This window comes from Protopterus annectens, chromosome 4.part1 (assembly GCF_019279795.1).
Source record: "Protopterus annectens isolate FY-2018-M chromosome 4.part1, PAN1.0, whole genome shotgun sequence".
In the NCBI taxonomy this organism is placed as follows: Eukaryota; Metazoa; Chordata; order Ceratodontiformes; family Protopteridae; genus Protopterus; species Protopterus annectens.
Window position 1 is genome coordinate 647,158,050 of NC_056734.1, and position 18,767 is coordinate 647,176,816.

An 18,767-nucleotide genomic window follows, 5' to 3' on the forward strand; every position below is an offset into this window, starting at 1 on the left:
AGTACAAAACTAACTCAAAAAAAAAACAAACAAAAAAAAAAAAACAAGCCACCCTGATAAACTACTAAGTATTATTTAGCTATGTCCGCAACCTCAACAGCAATGCAGAATTGTGTGCAAAGCTCTCTCTTAATGGAGTCACCTATACTGAACCAGAAGAACCTATTGGCCATTAAATTCAGCTCCATCATACCCCTCTCTCCCCCTCAACCTTCCCTCAGGAAATAACATTAAATATAACTCCTCCAGCTATCACTAGGGAACATTTTCTTAATGCTCCCTTTCCCTCTAAAGCTAAGAATACTGCATCAGTGGTCCCAGACAATATCCCAGGATGCCTCCTAAATAGCATGAAACTTGATGTTATACCAACTACAAACGAAGAATCACCAAGCTGGAAAGACAAATCCTTTATTAAGCACTGATATTTAGGTTAAAATAACAAATCAATTAATCCATAAGTAAGCGCTTTCGTTTAACATATATTAAACTTCATCAGACAAAATATATCATGATTTCACTTCCCTTTATACTACAGGTTCATTCATTAAGGAAAATGAACACCATGTGACTCTCCATAATTACGGTTCAGCATACCCCTAACCCAGCATATATATAAAATAATCTATGTTAATAACCAATGTTGAAGTGCACTTAATGCTTCACATGAAACAAATAGAAACGATATTAATGAAAAAAACATTACAAAAGTGACAACATGATAAAATATATGACAGCAAAAAAAGTATAGATATATATATATATATATATATATATATATCTATATCTATATATATATATATATATATATATATATATATATATATATATATTAATATGTATGTGTTCACCTATAAAAGTGTTTAAAAAAATTATAAACTAGCATAATGCATTAAAATTTTGATTATCTCATTATACAACATTAAATGATCACATTTAAGAATATATATATATATATATATATATATATATATATATATATATATATATGTGCATATTATAAACAAATCAATATGTTAAACTTAAATGAAACACTTCCATGATCCATCAGTATCAAAATGAACTTTTACACTTACTTAAAAATATTGAACTATTGAAATAAATATGTTAAAAATGTGTGTATATATACTTTTAATATAAATATGTATATATAAATAAATACATATGCACATACATACACACACACACACACATATATATATATATATATATATATATACATACATACACTGGCTATATTATATTGTATTATGGTTGCAAATGCTTTATAGTCATATATAGGAAAATTATACTGTAATTTAAAAATGTATACTATATTTCATTCTACTATTTTAGTCCTATTTAATGCTTTTAATTTCAAAACAGGGGTAATTGAACTATGCTCATTAATCCCGGTCCACGTATCAGCTTATGTTCTAATTTGCCATTGCAATTCCTTGTGTTCTAAATATAGGCCCCAAGGTCTTTTATCTTTGATTTCTACATGATCTATTGCTAAAAGAAAACTGATGGTCATTATATTCACTAATGTGTTTTGCTAACGCATTGTTACATTTGTTTTTCTTTATAGCATATTCATGCTCATATATTCTTTGGGCTAGATGTCTCTCTGTTTTCCCTATGTAAAAAATAGGGCAGGAATTACAAGTGGCTAGGTATAACACTGCCTTAGATTTACAATTATATTTTCCGTGCAAATAAAAACTATTTTCCTAAGTTGAAAAGATTCTACTATTTTGATTTTATAACACCAGTTGCAATCTCCACATCTATTCATAACTCTGTTTTTGTTAGTAGCTGAGCGCATGCCTGTTCCCAAAATCTCTTTAAAACTTTTACCTTTTCTATAAATTATCTGATGTAATTCTCCGATCTGTTTTTTTACAATGCGGGTCATCTATTAATATAGCCCAGTTATTAATAATGATTTCTCTAATTATATGATGTTCTTGGGAAAAAGTAAGCACCAAAGCTTTTGAAAAATCCTTATTTTTATCTTTATTTATAATTTCATTTATTATTATATCATTTTGACTATCATTTCTAATGCTAAGTGTATTACTGACATCATATGATTTGTTTTGCTAATATAAAATAGGTTTAAAATGTCCACTTAATCTTTTACTCTTAACTTCATGTATTAAGGAGTCACCTAATGCTGCTGGATAATTTCTATTAAGGAACATATCCCGTAAAGAAATTGCACTCCAGCTCAAATTGTTCAAATTTAGTCACTATCCGGGCAGCTCTTACTAATTGTCCCTTAATAACAGATCTTTTCTGGTGTTCTGGATAGGAACTACTATAGTGCAAAAAACTATTAGAGTAAGACTCCTTTCTATGAATAATTGCAATGTAAGCTTCATTTTCCTTGTCTTTCATAAGATGTATATCTAAATAATTAATACTATTATTATTAACAATTATTATTAACATTCCATGTAAATTAAAAAAAAAATAGTTGTTTTATTAATATATGCTAAAAATTCATTCAAACTATCCAATGTGCCAGTCCAAATGATACTGATGTCATCCTGGAACTGATGATAAGACTTAATGGAAATATTATATTTACTATTAAAAACATATTTTTCTCCCAGAATGCCATAACTACATTTGCATAAGCACCCCCACACGGTGACCCCATAGCAATTCCCTTTTTCTGCAAAAAATATTTTTTATTGAATGTTATGACGTTATTACTTAAAACTATTTCTTATAATTCCATTATAAGATTTATTAGTTCATGATTAACATGATGATATATTAATAACTCATTTACCCATTCCAATCCTAAAGATTGTGGGATGACTGTGTATAAATCACAGACATCTATTGTTACTAAAATGTCATTATTATTAAATTCCACTTCATTCATGTGCTCTAAAAAAGTCCAGGAATCTTTACAAATATGTATTTCCTTCCCAATAATCTTTTTTAATTCATAATCAACATATTTGGCACATGCTGAAGTGATGGAATCTCTTCCATCAACCAGAGGGCGCATGGGGGGGAGGGGTCGTCTGTATTTTGAGGGTCCCAAAAAACTCCAGAATTCTGGGAGTTGTAATATTAAGATAATTAAACAATTCTATATTAATACGTTCTTCAAGAAAAATGTCATTAATTTGTTCATACACTTTTCTATAAGCTGTATTCAGCTCATTTAGGGATATTTGCTTATAAGTATCAGTGTCCAAAATAGCATTTAACTTATAATTATACATATCTTGACTCATAAAAACAGCCCCACCACCTTTATCCAGTTTCATGATTCTAACTTTTTCTTTAACTAATGCTTTTAAAATTCTTTGTTCATCATTATTTAAGTTTGATGGGAAGTTTGTCTTGTTTTTAAATCTATCTAAGCACTTCAATTGGTGCTCACACATCTTTTCATATACTGATAGTTTCAGATGTAGCAGTGGGTTGAAAATGCTGCTAATATTGAATTTACTAGTCCCATTATATATGCTGTCATGATACATTAAACTAAAGTTGATTTTCCTTAAAAATATTTTCATATCAATCATTGTAGTAGTGAAATCAAAAGGCCTCCATGGAACAAAAGTATAGCCTTTAGCTAAAACCTTTGCTACTTAGGTAGGTACTAGTCTATCGACCCTAGGGCCCATACAAGCCTAGCCAAAAAATGTACCCTGGCTTTCGCCACCCAAGAAAGTTATTTTCCTGTGCCCCTGTCGAGCAGAGCCACAGAAGTGATCCCCGGGGTGAATTTCCCATTTCCCATCCAATCAAAAACACTACCATAATCGACAGGATTCGAACCTGTGCAGGGAAACCCCAATGGATTTCTAGTCCATCACCTTAACCACTCAGCCACGATTACCACACCTTGTTGATCAACTTCAATTTCTGAAAAATTAAAAACTTTAGAATCACCTCCTGAATTCACAATAACATGTTCATTATGTTCATATACTATATTACTACATTGTTGAACTTCATTCTTAACATATGCTTCTTTTGCACAAAAATAATCATCATGTTTTAAGTCCTCCATTGTTTGTATTTGGGCCTGGCCCCTTGAAACCCCGCTCCTTGGTGGTTAGGGTAGGAATTTTTATTCTTCAACCTTTCCGACCTTCTCACTTCGGGAAACTCTTGATCATATATCGGATCGATTTGTTGACCAAATTCTCTTAGTTCATTATGTCTATTGTCTTTATCTAAGTTATTATTATTATTATTACAGGGCCTATATTTTCTTTGGCTTCCAGGAGGCTTAGGGTATGCTATTCCATTTGCATACTGATTCAAATCCCTTAACAGTTTATTTATTTTTCCCTTTTTTAATTTTGAGATTTGCTGTTCGATACTATTATATATTCTTAACATTTCAAATTTTATGCTGTCATAAGATGTATCGGCTCTAATTTCCTTGATAAGCCTATCAAGCTCACTCATCAGTGCTTCAGTGTCAAATTGATTATATTTTATCATTATATTCAACATGTCTTTGCCACTTTTGTCAAACAACTGCAATAACTCTGTATGAAATGGCGAGTTATTAGCTAGGCCTGTGGGGTAATGCCAAACACGTAACCCTTTAGGTATGATGTTATGCTTGATGCACTCTTTTAAATATGCGTTTTCTAGCTGTAGTTTTCTACATTTAAGCAGCTTTATATCATAGTCATTTAATTTGGTTTCTAACAAGTTAGTACTTTGATTATGTCCGCTAGAAAAAGCGAATGCCAATTCCAACCATTCCATGATAATGGGAACCTCTCTTCTGATTCCTTCATTATTGATGTAATTTTATCCTGAACCAAGTATTCGTGAAGGTTGATGTCCTCTGACTTCCGTTTGGTTCTGTTGGTCAGGTCCATAAGTAATACGATGAACGGGGGGGGGGGGGGGGTTGGATTTCCGTAGGCATGCTGGCGTCACATGAAAATCAAAGGAATTGCTAATCCTTTAAGCGTGCAAACTACCATTTACACTACTTGCTTTCAGAACGTTGAGTCTCTCATATAAGCCATCCACTCTTTGGGTTAGTTTCATTATAAGTGGAATTAAGTTTCCAATCGACCCTTCGGTCCTACTAGTGCCTTCATCCAGCTCTACGGCACCCTCGCTTTCGTTAACAGAAAACATACCATAACACGAGAAAAACTGAACAAACTATGTTATACCAACTACAAGCGAAGAGCCACCAAGCTGGAAAGACAAATCTTTTATTAAACACTGATATTTTTAAGTAAGTGTAAAAGTTCATTTTGATACTGACGGATCATGGAAGCGTTTCATTTAAGTTTAACATATTGATTATTGATTTGTTTATAATATGCACACACACACACACACACACATATATATATATATATATATATATATATATATATATATATATATATATATATATATATATATACACAAATGTATATATATATATATATATATATATGTATATATATATTCTTAAATGTGATCATTTAGTGTTGTATAACGAGATAATCAAAATTTTAATGCATTATGCTAGTTTATAAATTTTTTAAACACTTTTATAGGTGAACACATACATATTAATATATATATATATATATATATATATATATATATATATATATATATATATATATATATACTTTTTTTGCTGTCATATATTTTATCATGTTGTCACTTTTGTCATATTTTTTTTCATTAATATCGTTTGTATTTGTTTCATGTGAAGCATTAATTGCACTTCAACATTAGTTATTAACATAGATTATTTTATATATATGCTGGGTTAGGGGCATGCTGAACCATAATTATGGAGAGTCACATGGTGTTAATTTTCCTTAATGAATGAACCTGTAGTATAAAAGGAAGTGAAGTCATGATAAATATTTTGTCTGATGAAATTTAATATATGTTAAATGAAAGCGCTTACTTATGGATTAATTGATTTGTTATTTTAACCGAAATATCAGTGTTTAATAAAGGATTTGTCTTTCCAGTTTGGTGGCTCTTTGCTTGTAGTTGGTATAACATAGTTTGTTCAGTTTTTCTCATGAAACATGTTGTATCAAGCCATTCCAAATTCCTATTTAACTGTAGCCTCCAAATAGGCTTCATGCCTCATGAATGGAGAACAGCAACAGTCATACCTCTGCACAAAGGTGGACCATCTCCAGACCCTGGAAACTACAGACCCATAAGTCTCATAGGGCTCATATGCAAAGCCATGGAAAGAATTATCATGGGAATGATCAATAATGACATAAGAAACCTTTAGACACTTGACCCAACACAATTGGTTTTATCAAGGGCAGGTCATGCCTACTCAACCTGGTGGACTATATTGAGAAGGTCATCAAAGCAGTCGATGAGGGCAAGATGTTCACACTGCCTACCTTGACATGACCAAGCCATTTGTCACAATACCCCACTTGGGCATTGTTGACAAATTCAAGAAGTTGGGTATAAATCTTTGTCATCTAGAGGGTAACCAGCTGGCTCACAGACATGACCCAGGAAGTTAGAATTGGGGAGTCCATCTCTGCAAAGAGGCCAATCACAAGTGGAGTCCCTCAGGGATCAGTCCTGGGACTGCTCATTTTTGTCATTTACGTCTCTGGAGTCAAAGCCAATGTCAGTGGCCTCTGACTGAATAAATTTGTAGATGATTGCAAATTAGGAGTGGTCATAGAATCCCTCACAGACACAGATGTTCTTCAGGAAGGGCAAACACAGACAAATAACTGGTGTCAGAGTCATGGACTAAAACTAAATGCCAAGAAATCTGTAATAGTATCCTTTGGGAATACATCCACCCGTGGTAGGTATCATACTGACGACACACCCCAAAGAGCTGAACCAGTAGTCAGGGACTTGGGGACACACACAGACAGTAATCTAGCCTTTGACCATCATGTGTCTACAGTAGTGAGGAAATCATTCTATGCTGTGCAACTTCTAAATAAAGGTATGTAACTAGGTTTAAAGAAGTCATTGTTCCACTGTATTTGACATTCATTAGACCTATCATTGAGTACATTAACCCTTTGTTATGTACCTATCTAGGCGCATCCAACAACTGTAATGTCAACAGAGGTTCCTGCCTAAAAGAATACAGTGCATAAGGAACGTGTTGTATGCAGACCAACTCAAGGCCCTATCCCTCCATTCTGTCTCCTACAGACTGTTGAGGGAATATCTATGCCTGCCATACAAGGCATTGTCATACCATACTCTGATGGATCTCCTGCATATCTGCAAAGCAAACAGCACAAGAATTACCCATTCTAAAGACTTAAACCTTGCCTGTGACATAAATATGACGTGCTGCAGAGACATGTACCCCAAAGATTACCCCTTCTCTTTAACAGACGTCCCATCTATGTGAAGCAGAGTTCCTCCCTAACCTAGTTCAAGTGTAACTTGGAGAACTGGATGGGGAAAAAATTTTTTCCCTGGTTTGGCACATGCCTATAATGGACACAGGCAGCCTGTCAATGGTTCAAATCCCAAGCCTCTGGTTATAAATGTTTCATCTTCCAAGGCCCTACTTTAACTTATCAAAAGTACCAGAATGTGTGAGAAATTTAGAATACATGGCTAGGCTTAAAAAGGCCATTGTGGTCATTAGCCTAGTAAACACCCATTAACCAATGAAGCTATAATTAGACCAAACTGTTCTGTTATTGCTTACATTTCTGTATTTTTTTGTGAAACGTTTTGTATTTCACCAAGGCTGAACCTGAAGTTGATCATTGTACTACCCCAGTAAACAAATATGAATAAATAAATAAATATATATATATATACATGTGTGTGTATGTGTATACGTAGCAGTATTTTGTCTATAACAAATAAAGCAATAACTGAAAGTAGCTTTCCAGCTTGACACTCATGTTTATTTACACCAAATAATTTTTATTTATTTTATTTACATTTGTTTACTGAGAATGTCTGGCTGGGCCAAAGCTACCCATTTTCAGCAGAAGCCTGGGGAGCAAAGCTCCTGGTACAAACTGTACATAAGTATAATATATAACAATATTAATCAAGTTTACATTATAAAATCATAACAGAAAAAAATAATCCAGTACATATTCAGAAAGAGACCAGATGGAAGGAGAGCAAGGCTAGGTGTATCGGAGGTGGTTTCAAATTGTTTTATCATGGTGTGGAAGGGAGGAGAAATGGCGTAGGCATTATCCTGCAGGAGCAGTATGCTAAGAGTGTTTTGGAGGTGAAAAGAGTGTCAGATAGAGTGATGTTTATGAAGCTGGAAATTGATGGTGTAATGATGCATGTTGTTAGTGCATATGCTCCACAAGTTGGGTGTGCGATGGATGAGAAAGAAAAATTTTGGAGTTTGTTGGATGAAGTGGTGATGACTGTATCCATGGGTGAGAGACTGGTGATTGGAGCAGATTTCAATGGGCATGTTGGTGAAGGGAACAGAGGGGATGAGGAAGTGATGGGTAGATATGGTGTTAAGCAAAGGAATGCAGAAGGTCAGATGGTAGTGGATTTTGTGAAAAGGATGGATATGGCTGTGATGAATACATATTTTAACAAGAGGGAGGAGCATAGGGTGATATACAAGAGTGGAGGAATATGCACACAGGTGGATTATATCTTATGTAGAAGGGCCAATCTGAAGGAGATTGGAGACTGTAAAGTGGTGGCAGGGGAAAGTGTAGTTAGGCAGCATAGGATGGTGGTTTGTAGGATGACATTGGTGATCAAGAAGAGGAGAATGAGTGTGAGGGCAGCACCAAGGATCAAATGGTGGAAATTGAAAAAGGGTAATTGTGAGGTGATGTTCAGGGAAGAGTTGAGACAGGCACTGGGTGGCAGTGAAAAGTTACCAAATAGCTGGGTAACTACAGCAGAGCTAGTAAGAGAGATGGCTAGAAGGGTGCTTGGTGTGACATCTGGAAAGAGGTAGGAGGACAAGGAGACCTGGTGGTGGAATGAAGAAGTACAGGAGAGTATACAGAGAAAGAGGTTGGCGAAGAAGAAGTGGGATTGTCAAAGAGATGAAGAAAGTAGACAAGAGTATAAGGAGATGAGGTGCATGGCAAAGAGAGAGGTGGCGAAGGCTAAGGATAAGGCATATGAAGAGTTGTATAAAAGGTTGGACACTAAGGAGGGAGAAAAGGACCTGTGCCGATTGGCTAGACAGGGGGACCGAGCTAGTAAAGATGTGCAGCAGGTAAGAGTGATAAAGGATAATGAGGGAAACGTACTCACAAGCGAGGAGAGTGTGTTGAGCAGATGGAAAGAGTACTTTGAGGGGTTGATGAATGAAGAGAATGAGAGGGAGAGAAGGTTGGATGATGTGCAGATAGTGAATCATGAAGTGCAGTGGATTAGCAAGGAGGAAGTAAGGATAGCTATGAAGAGGATGAAGAGCAGAAAGGCTGTTGGTCCAGAGGACATACCTGTGGAAGCATGGAGGTGTTTAGGTGAAATGGCAGTGGAGTTTTTAACTAGATTGTTTAATGAAATCTTGGAAAGTGAGAGGATGCCTGAGGAATGGAGAAAAAGTGTTTTGGTACGGATTTTTAAGAATAAGGGTGATGTGCAGAGCTGTAGTAACTACAGAGGGATTAAACTGATCAGTCACAGCATGAAGTTATGGGAAAGAGTAGTGGAAGCTAGGTTAAGAAGGGAGGTGATGATTAGTGATCAGCAGTATGGTTTCATGCCAGGAAAGAGCACTACAGATGCAATGTTTGCTCTGAGAGTGTTGATGGAGAAGTACAGAGAAGGTCAGAAGGAGTTGCATTGTTTCTTTGTGGATTTAGAGAAAGCATATGACAGGGTGCCTAGAGAGGAGTTGTGGTATTGTATGAGGAAGTCGGGAGTGTCAAAGAAGTATGTAAGATTGGTACAGGATATGTACGAGGGTAGTGTGACAGCAGTGAGGTCTGCAGTGGGAGTGACGGATGCGTTTAAGGTTGAGGTGGGATTACATCAAGAATCAGCTCTGAGCCCTTTCTTATTTGCAATGGTGATGGACAGGTTGACAGACGAGATCAGACAGGAGTCCCCATGGACTATGATTTTTGCAGATGACATTGTGATCTTTAGTGAGAGTAGGGAACAGGTGGAGGAGACCCTGGAGAGGTGGAGATATGCTCTAGAGAGAAGAGGAATGAAGGTCAGCAGGACTAAGACAGAATATATGTGTGTGAATGAGAGGGAGGATAGAGGAATGGTGAGGATGCAGGGAGTAGAGGTGGCAAAGGTGAATGAGTTTAAGTACTTGGGATCAACAGTTCAGAGTAATGGTGAGTGTGGAAGAGAGGTGAAGAAGAGAGTACAGGCAGGATGGAGTGGGTGGAGAAGAGTGTCAGGAGTAATATGTGACAGATGAGTACCAGTAAGAGTGAAAGGGAAGGTCTACAAGAGGGTATTGAGACCAGCTATGTTATACGGGTTGGAGACAGTGGCATTGACAATAAGGCAGGAGTCAGCCCTTGACGTGGCAGAGTTGAAGATGTTAAGATTTGCACTGGGTGTGACAAGGATGGACAAGATTAGGAATAAGTATATTAGAGGGTCAGCCCAGGTTAGAAGGTTTGGAGACAAAGCCAGAGAGGCAAGATTACATTGGTTTGGACATGTGCTGAGGAGGGATGCAGAGTATATTGGGAAAAAGATGCTAAGGATGAAGCTGCCAGGTAACAGAAAAAGAGGAAGGCCTAAGATAAGGTTTATGGATGTGGTGAGAGAGGACATGCAGGCGATTGGTGTGACAGAGCAAGATGCAGAGGCCAGGAAGAAATGGAAACAGTTGATCTGCTGTGGCGACCCCTAACGGGAGCAGCCGAAAGAAGAAGATTCAGAAAAATATTAACGTATATATTATTACAACACAGTTTAACAGTAATAAACATAAGAGAGATTGTAATCATAGTGTATAACTAAGAAGGAACAATTTTTTTTTATTTTACATTTGTTTACTGGGAAAGTCCGACTTGGAACGAAGCCAGTTTTTAGCGGAGGCCTGAGGAGAAACACTACAGATGCATGTCTTTGTAACATGGGAGGAAACTGGAGTACCCAGAGAAAACCCACATGAATGCAGACGCTGTACAGAAGCACTCCAGCCGAGAATTGAACCAGAGAACCTCTTGCTCTGAGGTGACAATACTTCTGCTGCACCACTGCGCTGTCCACATGAGAAGAATAATAGTGTGAAAGAAGTTTATATTAAAGGCAGAAGCAGAAAGCAAAGGTTTTAGAGTATTATTAGTAATAGAGAGAGGAAAGGATGAGGGATCTAGGTAACGGAGGGATATGATGATAGGAAAAGGGAACTATTTAAAGAGGGATAGGATGATATAGATGTGGGGAAAAGTAAAATGTAGTTAGATAAGGAGTACAGAGTTAAGAGAGTGCAAGATTTGAGGGTAGAGGATAAAGAAAAAAAGAGTTCAGCCTGGATTACAGCAGAAGCAAATACAGGATTTGGATAAGAATTCTTTTAACAAGTGTTTGAAGGTAGGAATGTTGTCGTTTATTGTAATTGTAATGATTAATAAAAGTAAGTTCCACATTTTTTTTTTTGCCAGAGAGTAGGAGTACAGACTATGACCAGAAGATTTAGTGGGATTATACAATTAGGATAGTTATCTGTGTATCTATGTAGAATAGAGCTGAAGGCAGGAAAAGCAATGGGTCTGTTAATGATATTGTGGGCAGTTATAAGCTGTAAGTATGAAAGGTGGTGAAAAAGTTCACAAAGATGGATATAATACTTTGCCCTGGTAGCAAGTTTCAAGTTTTGTTTTCAGAGAAAACTGAAGATTAGTAATGACTAGAGCACCATATAGGAGAGAGGGCAATACATAAGTCATGGCAAGAATGTTATTAGTGGATGTAATCAGAAAAGGTTTGTGACTGTAGATCATTCTCAGTTTCTTTTGGGTTTTGTTGATGTTATTTTAGTAGTTTGGAGTGTAGGGCTACTACAATTTATGTTTTCTTTACGGAATGAATCTTAAATTTGGATTTATTAACACACTGTAATTTAGGAGAAAAGTGGAAAACCTTGTTTTCTTAGGATTAAGAAAAAGATGGACATTACTAAGCCAGGTTTCAATTGAGGTAAAACTTCTTGTGTTATTTGCTGTGGGATTGTTAGACTATTAGACAGTTGTAGAGTCATCTGCATATTGAATAAGGGAGTCTTGGCAGGAGGAAAAAAAGAAGATTATGATGAAATCATTAAAAAGTAGAGATCAAGGATAGAGCCTTGAGGAAAGCCTGTAATGGTGGGTAGGTAAGGAGAGAGGAAACCTTATCATTTTACTGATTGTGTCATTTGGATAGGTAGCTATTAAACCATTCAAGACTGTGAAGTTTTCTCTTCATCTAAGTCATTGCATATAAAGGTCAGCTGTCAGAAACTGTGTGTACTAGTTGTTAATGTTTTTCTTTCTCAGGGAAAGTATTGCCCATCTCTCACTTAAGAGACTGAATTCTGTTTCTCTCTGGATCTTTACTTTGGTAGGACATTGATAAGCCTATAATTCTGTTCAAGGTCTTCTTTTTTCTTTCAGTGGGAGACCTGTTTGTCCTTTCCTCAGTTTCCATTGCTATTTCCCTTAAGGTATTCTCAACTAAGGGCCTTTGTCTGTCAGCCTCAGTGCTGACTCCGTTTATCACTTTAACTGCAAAATGCTTATTCCATCTCAACTCCTACACCAGTTTTCTTCAGTATTTTAACACAAATCTTTTGACAAGAATCAGTAATTAATTTATCTAACTCTTCTACTAAAAGCTGAATCTTAGTTGCGTTTGTATCTGTTTTTGCATTTTTCTCTTTATTGGGTTTGTGCACTTCTGGAAGTATATCTGGCTGAAACTTTTCTCCCCATTTACTTCCATTGTTCCTTAAGCTAGGACAAATCTAGGTTATTAATTGCATTTTAAGACAAATTAGACACCGGAACTACAGGATACAGAGTCTGCATTTATATTTGGATACCAGTATGCATGTATTTTTCCTGTCTCCATGTCCACATGTCAGTGCAAAACAAAAAATCCAGTACATAGCCAATTCAAATCACTCCTAAAGGAATACATCACCAGTCACAGGTTCTGCTCCTGCCTCTCCTCAGGCTAATCTTTTTCCCCACCTTTACTTACCTATCTCACCTGATCGTCTAACATCCCTCTTGTAAACTTTAACTTATATACTTTCTACTGTTTACACTTGTTCAGTTGTACCTATTGTATTATATTTACTGCTACTGGGTTGTTCCTGCAAAATTCATTGTATAGTTCTATTGTTTGTATTATATTTACTGTAACTTGTTTGTTTTGTGCTACTGTGGAGGTTTCCCCCTTGGCTCTCCACTAGTAAAATGAACCTTGCTTTGTACTGTTTTCTAGATGCTGTAAATAGTTCTACTATACTAATGTCTACTGTTACTATATTTGTTTATTGTCTTATATTACTGTGGAGCTTTTCTCCCCGGGTCTCTGCTGAAAACGGTCTCTGGCCCAGTCGGGCATACCTGGTCAACAAATGAAATAAATAAATTAAATACATTTCTGCTTGATAATTGCTTTGTGACTTTTGAGTTGTTGCCAGTTTAACCATGTTTTCTATGTCTGGTGATCCTTTATCTTCTGCTACTCTAGGGCATGTCATTAGTTTGGTGCTAGCAAACTGGCAGGAGGCAGATTATATACTTCTACCGGTTAGTTATTCAGCATTATCATATCCATTGACATCATGTCAAGTCCACTTTATTTAATAGACTGCAGAGTAGTATCAAGAGATTGTACAGGTATAATACTATTGTCATTGACTGTGCAGTACTTGTCTTTATGCCCTTTTCTATAGCTTTTAAAACAAACTAGTTCAAATAATGACAGTTTATTCCTGGTTACAGGTAAAGAAGCAAAAGTATATGAATGCTTATTACTAGCCCTTTTCATAAGCAAGTTTGGTTTGGCATCTACAGCTTTACTTAGTAACAACCATTCCATCAAAGTCAGCTTTTAAGGATAAGTAGTGTCACTGTTGAATAACCACATCATTAAGTTATTGTCAAGTGTCCTGTAAAGTCTCCCTACAGGCAAAATGTCTAAAAACATTTATTTACATTATTTATATGAAGTTCTAGCCACAAATATGTAGTTTACTTGCATTTGTGATCTTACTGGTCTGTTTTTACACAATGCCCAGTTATGAAACTTGCAGTACTATGCATAAGATGAAACCCCAACTCTGATAAAATCTTGTTTGCTTTCCAGTAGTCATGGTTATCAGCATGCTCTAGATCCATGTCTTCTTCTTCTTCTTTTGGCTTTTCCCAGTTAGGGGTCGCCACAGCGGATCACCTTGTCCACTCAGGATTGGCAGTGGAGTTTTATGGTGTCGAGTTGCCAGCCCGGCGCTCAACCTTCCACAGAAGGCACACACATGCACACACTCACAACTAGGGCCAATTTAGAGTATCCAATCCACCTGCAGCATGGTCTTTGGGAGGAAACCGGAGCACCCGGAGGAAACCCACGCGACCACAGGGAGGACATGCAGACTCCGCACAGAAGACACCCCAGCCGAGGAACGAACCGGAGAACCCCTTGCTGTGAGGCAGCAATGCTAACCACTGCACCACCGTGGCCGCCCATGCTCTAGAGCCATGTGCGTTTTCATTATCCCTCTGGTTAGTTGGGTCAGTAGAACTCTGGCCCATGCAATCTGAAGGCAACCCTTCACATCATCTTCTGGTCCAAGCTTGCTCAAAGTTGTACTGGACTTATGTTATCCACCTGAGATGTATGAATGGCTAGCTATGGTGGAAGTCTGCTGCTAGAAGTTGAGCAGGTACTGATCCATGAATGACAGCAGACCTCTCATGATGGCTGATAAGTGTTGGACCATAGCTGAACTTCTCTCCTGAGGACTGACCATGAGCTATTCATTAGTCAGAGGATGTGCACCTGCTCTGAAGCACAGCTGTAGATTTTAGCAAAGCCACAAATATTTTCTCCATTATTTTATCAGAACCCAGTATCCACTGTCAGTATGCATAAGAATTTGTCTCATTACAGAGCTGGGTACACCCAAAGTAATTAAGTTCTGTAATACAGTATGTTTTTTTCTGTTATTTGATACTCTGCATATTGAATCTAATGGGGGAATATAACTCAAAAAAATAATTAGACTGCACTTGGGAATCTCTACTATTTATGCCTGCTAAAACATTAATATGGTATACTGTTTTGTTTTTCAGAAACAAAGTAGTCACTGCAGCCACAGAAAAAACAAAAAAATACGCCACAACAAAAGTGCCATCACTGAATTGCATTTAATAAAGAATAAATAAAAAGCAAATTAAAAACAAGACCAAGCACTTTCACCCTTTAATACATTTAGGGCTTCATCAGAGTAAGTCATTTGAATAAAACTACCACTTAAATAGATCCAGTGGTCACATGATTAATTCAAAAAACGTATCCCTAAAAACATTCTAATATCACAACCTATTACATTGTAAAGATAACAAAATGATGTAACTACCAAGAAAGCAACCCATACACCCCATCTAATAAATACAAATTAAATAAGTGCTAACACTCTATTTTAAAACTTACAGTGTAGTGTAAATGAATAAAGTCAGGCAGCAAAAAAATAAGGAACATTTTCTATATGTTAGAAGCTCTAAGCTTCAAAACACTGGTCATAGAGCAACAATCATTAATTCCGGGGGTTGTAGTGGCATCCAGTATTAGCTTCCACATAGTTTCCGTCATTTCTCACACTGTTTTAACATCTCCTCCTCTGTCAGTGGGGATTAACCTATCAATAACAAAAAATATAAATCTCTTAAACATAATACATAGCAAACTATGGGAGTACAATGCCCTAGTGGTCTTCTTGTTCTTAATATCTCTAACATGTTTGGCTATCCTGTCCTTTAACTTACGAGTAGTTTTGCCTACATAAAAGGCAAGAAAGCTCGTGCAGGTAGCAATGTAAACAACCATTTTGGTATTACAGTTACAGCGCCCAGGGCATGGAATACTACGATAGTAACCTACCAAAGCTACATATGTGCTTTCATTGATGTACTTAAAGAACCTACACATATTATGATGTACTTACAGAATGTAAACATATTACACTTGTTCATATTAGATCTATAACCATCCTCATGGTCACATTTATGTTGTTCAAAAAGCCCCTTGAGTTTTTTACTTCAGCTAAATGTGACCTTAGGTCTCACGCCCAGGCTTTTCTTCATTTCTTGACTAAACACACAATCCCAACAACGGTTAAGTATTGATCTTAATTCAACAGCTTCTTGATGGTAAGGTAACACCATAGCTTTTTAAAATTGGGTAGAAGGGAAAGAATTAAATGTTGTACCTTCCTTGGTCAACAAGATTGGGGTAAACCTTTCTGAACATTTCTTCATAATCTCATTCCTAATTTTAATCAGTAATCTCAAAGGATAACTTCTATCTTTTAATATTCCTATTAAATGAAATATTTCCCAGTCAAACATTTGGTTGTCACTTACACTTACCAACTTAGTAATTTGCACCATTTGTTCCTTAATTACTATCTTTTTTTTTGGTGCCAACGATAACTGTTAAAATGAAGAAATATGTTGTAATAAGTATTTTTCCAAAAGATACTAGACCCCAATTTCTTGGTTTCCATATCCTTGTACAAAAATATGTCCAAGACATCTATCTCTTGGACATTAACTTTGAAGGTAAATTGTAAAAAAGAAATGGTGTTGAGGTAATCGATGACCATACCTATTCCTTCAATATTGCCCCTACATAGAATTAGGATGTCATCTAAAAATTGTAACTATGAAATAATGTTTCTCATAAATGAAGAAGTAAATACATACCATTTCTCCCATTCAGCTAAAACTAAATTGGCGTACACAGGGGCACATTTTGCTCCCTTCACTACCCCTGAAATTTGGCAAACGTATTCCCCTTCAGAATAAAAAAAAATGTTATGTAACACAATGTCCATAAATTCTACAATTAAATTCCTTTTTACATTATGTAATCCATCAATACGAATAAGGCTGTCACCAAAATATTCTAACCCCTCTTTGTGTGGAATCACTGTAAACAAGTTAATAACACCCACTGTTACAAATTCTTCCTCCAGGGATACATCTCTCAGTATCTCTAAACAATGCCATGAATTCCTAAGGATGTGATTATTTTTTTCTAACAGCCTTTTTACAACATAAATCAATGTAAGCAGCTAATGGTTCAGTTTTAGAGTTCTTAGCTGCCACAATTAGTCTAAAAGGGGGGTTATTCAAGTCTTTATGAATTTTGGGAATCCCAAAAATTGATGGAATTACTGGTGCTTCCACAGTTAGAAAGGAGAATCCTGTTTGATCGATCACATCCTGAGTCAAAAGATCATATAACCACCAATCATCCTTTGCATAAGCCGTGTTGATTTCATTCATAGATATTCTCTCATATGTATTCTCATCATTCAAAATATCATACATTTTAAACACATAATCCAACTGTATCATAATCATTACCACCCCCACACACCCTTATCGGGTGTCATAATTCTGTATTCTTTCGATTCACGTAACTGTTATAAACAATGTCTTTCTTCCATAGAAAGATTATCCTCACCAATATTTCTTTTGTTTAAAACTGGGGGTAGTCTCATTCATTGATATTCTGTTCATGCCTATTTAAGTGGTATATTTTGGAATATTTTTTGCTTAAAACCTGAGCTTTGGCCGACTAAGATCTAGCTGTATTCAACTGGGCATATAAGAGAATTTAAGTACCTTTTATCTGCACCTTTTTCAAATAATACAGCATTTTAATTGATTTACTTGTGTTGCATTGAATATTAACTGAACTGGAAGTATTGACTCTTTCAGTTAGTTCCCCACCCACTCTCCCTGGTTTTGTTTTGGTGTTAATCTTGGTGGCTTTGAAACTGCCCACCCCCAAATTTGTGTTTGATACTCCTTCTGGGCCTATCTCATTTGCTCACTCAACTGAGTGCAGTGAGATCATAGTCTGATTTCAGGTACTCCTACTGTGAACAAAGAGAGCATCTGGGAAAGAAAAAAAAAAATAAGCTCGTTTCCTGCCTTTCCTGTAAGAGGTCTAGACTGTTTATAGGCTTCTGAGCCCCCAAGCCTTTCTGTGTTGGAGGGAAGCCTTCTAGCTTAATTTTGTATCTTAGAACTAGACAGTTTTCTATTTTCAGCACTCAAATCTGTTCCTTTGAACTCAGCACTTGTTCAGAACTCGTAAGCACTAAATAAGCTGCAAATTACTACAGCACTCAACTTTCCATACTTGTCTAGAGGAAAGCAGTTTTTAGTACTTAATAAGCACTTATCCAAGCATGTCTAAGGATCAGCTCCGGGTGTTTTCTCCTGTCTACTTGATGAATCTGGGCATCTTGGGGCAATGCAGCAATTGCCTCATGTACACAGACAACCCCCTCCTCCTACCACCCAACACTACAGCCTGTGAGAGATGGACTTATAAATCCAAACTGGAAGCAAAGCTCTCTTCACCCAAGACTGGACTAGACAGTCAAGAGGAGAAGGTAAACACTTGCACCACACCACACTCATCACATAGTCCCTCAAAACCTACATCACCAGAACACACACATAGAAACACAAAACACACACCTACATTCACGGAGGCTCTCAATAAAAACCTGCCCAAGCATTAGGGACCTCCAAAGCAGAAACACAAGCAAACTCCACCCCCCCCAACACAACCCAAATGACACATAGCCCACAAAC

General features: G+C 36.5%; 1 non-coding gene across 1 annotated transcript; it reads right to left on the bottom strand.

The window, feature by feature from the left end:
* Positions 1-3,768: 3,768 nt before the first annotated feature.
* Positions 3,769-3,850, bottom strand: TRNAS-AGA. The gene has a single exon. It is a non-coding gene; the product is annotated as a tRNA-Ser (tRNA).
* Between the last annotated feature and the right edge of the window lie 14,917 nt (positions 3,851-18,767).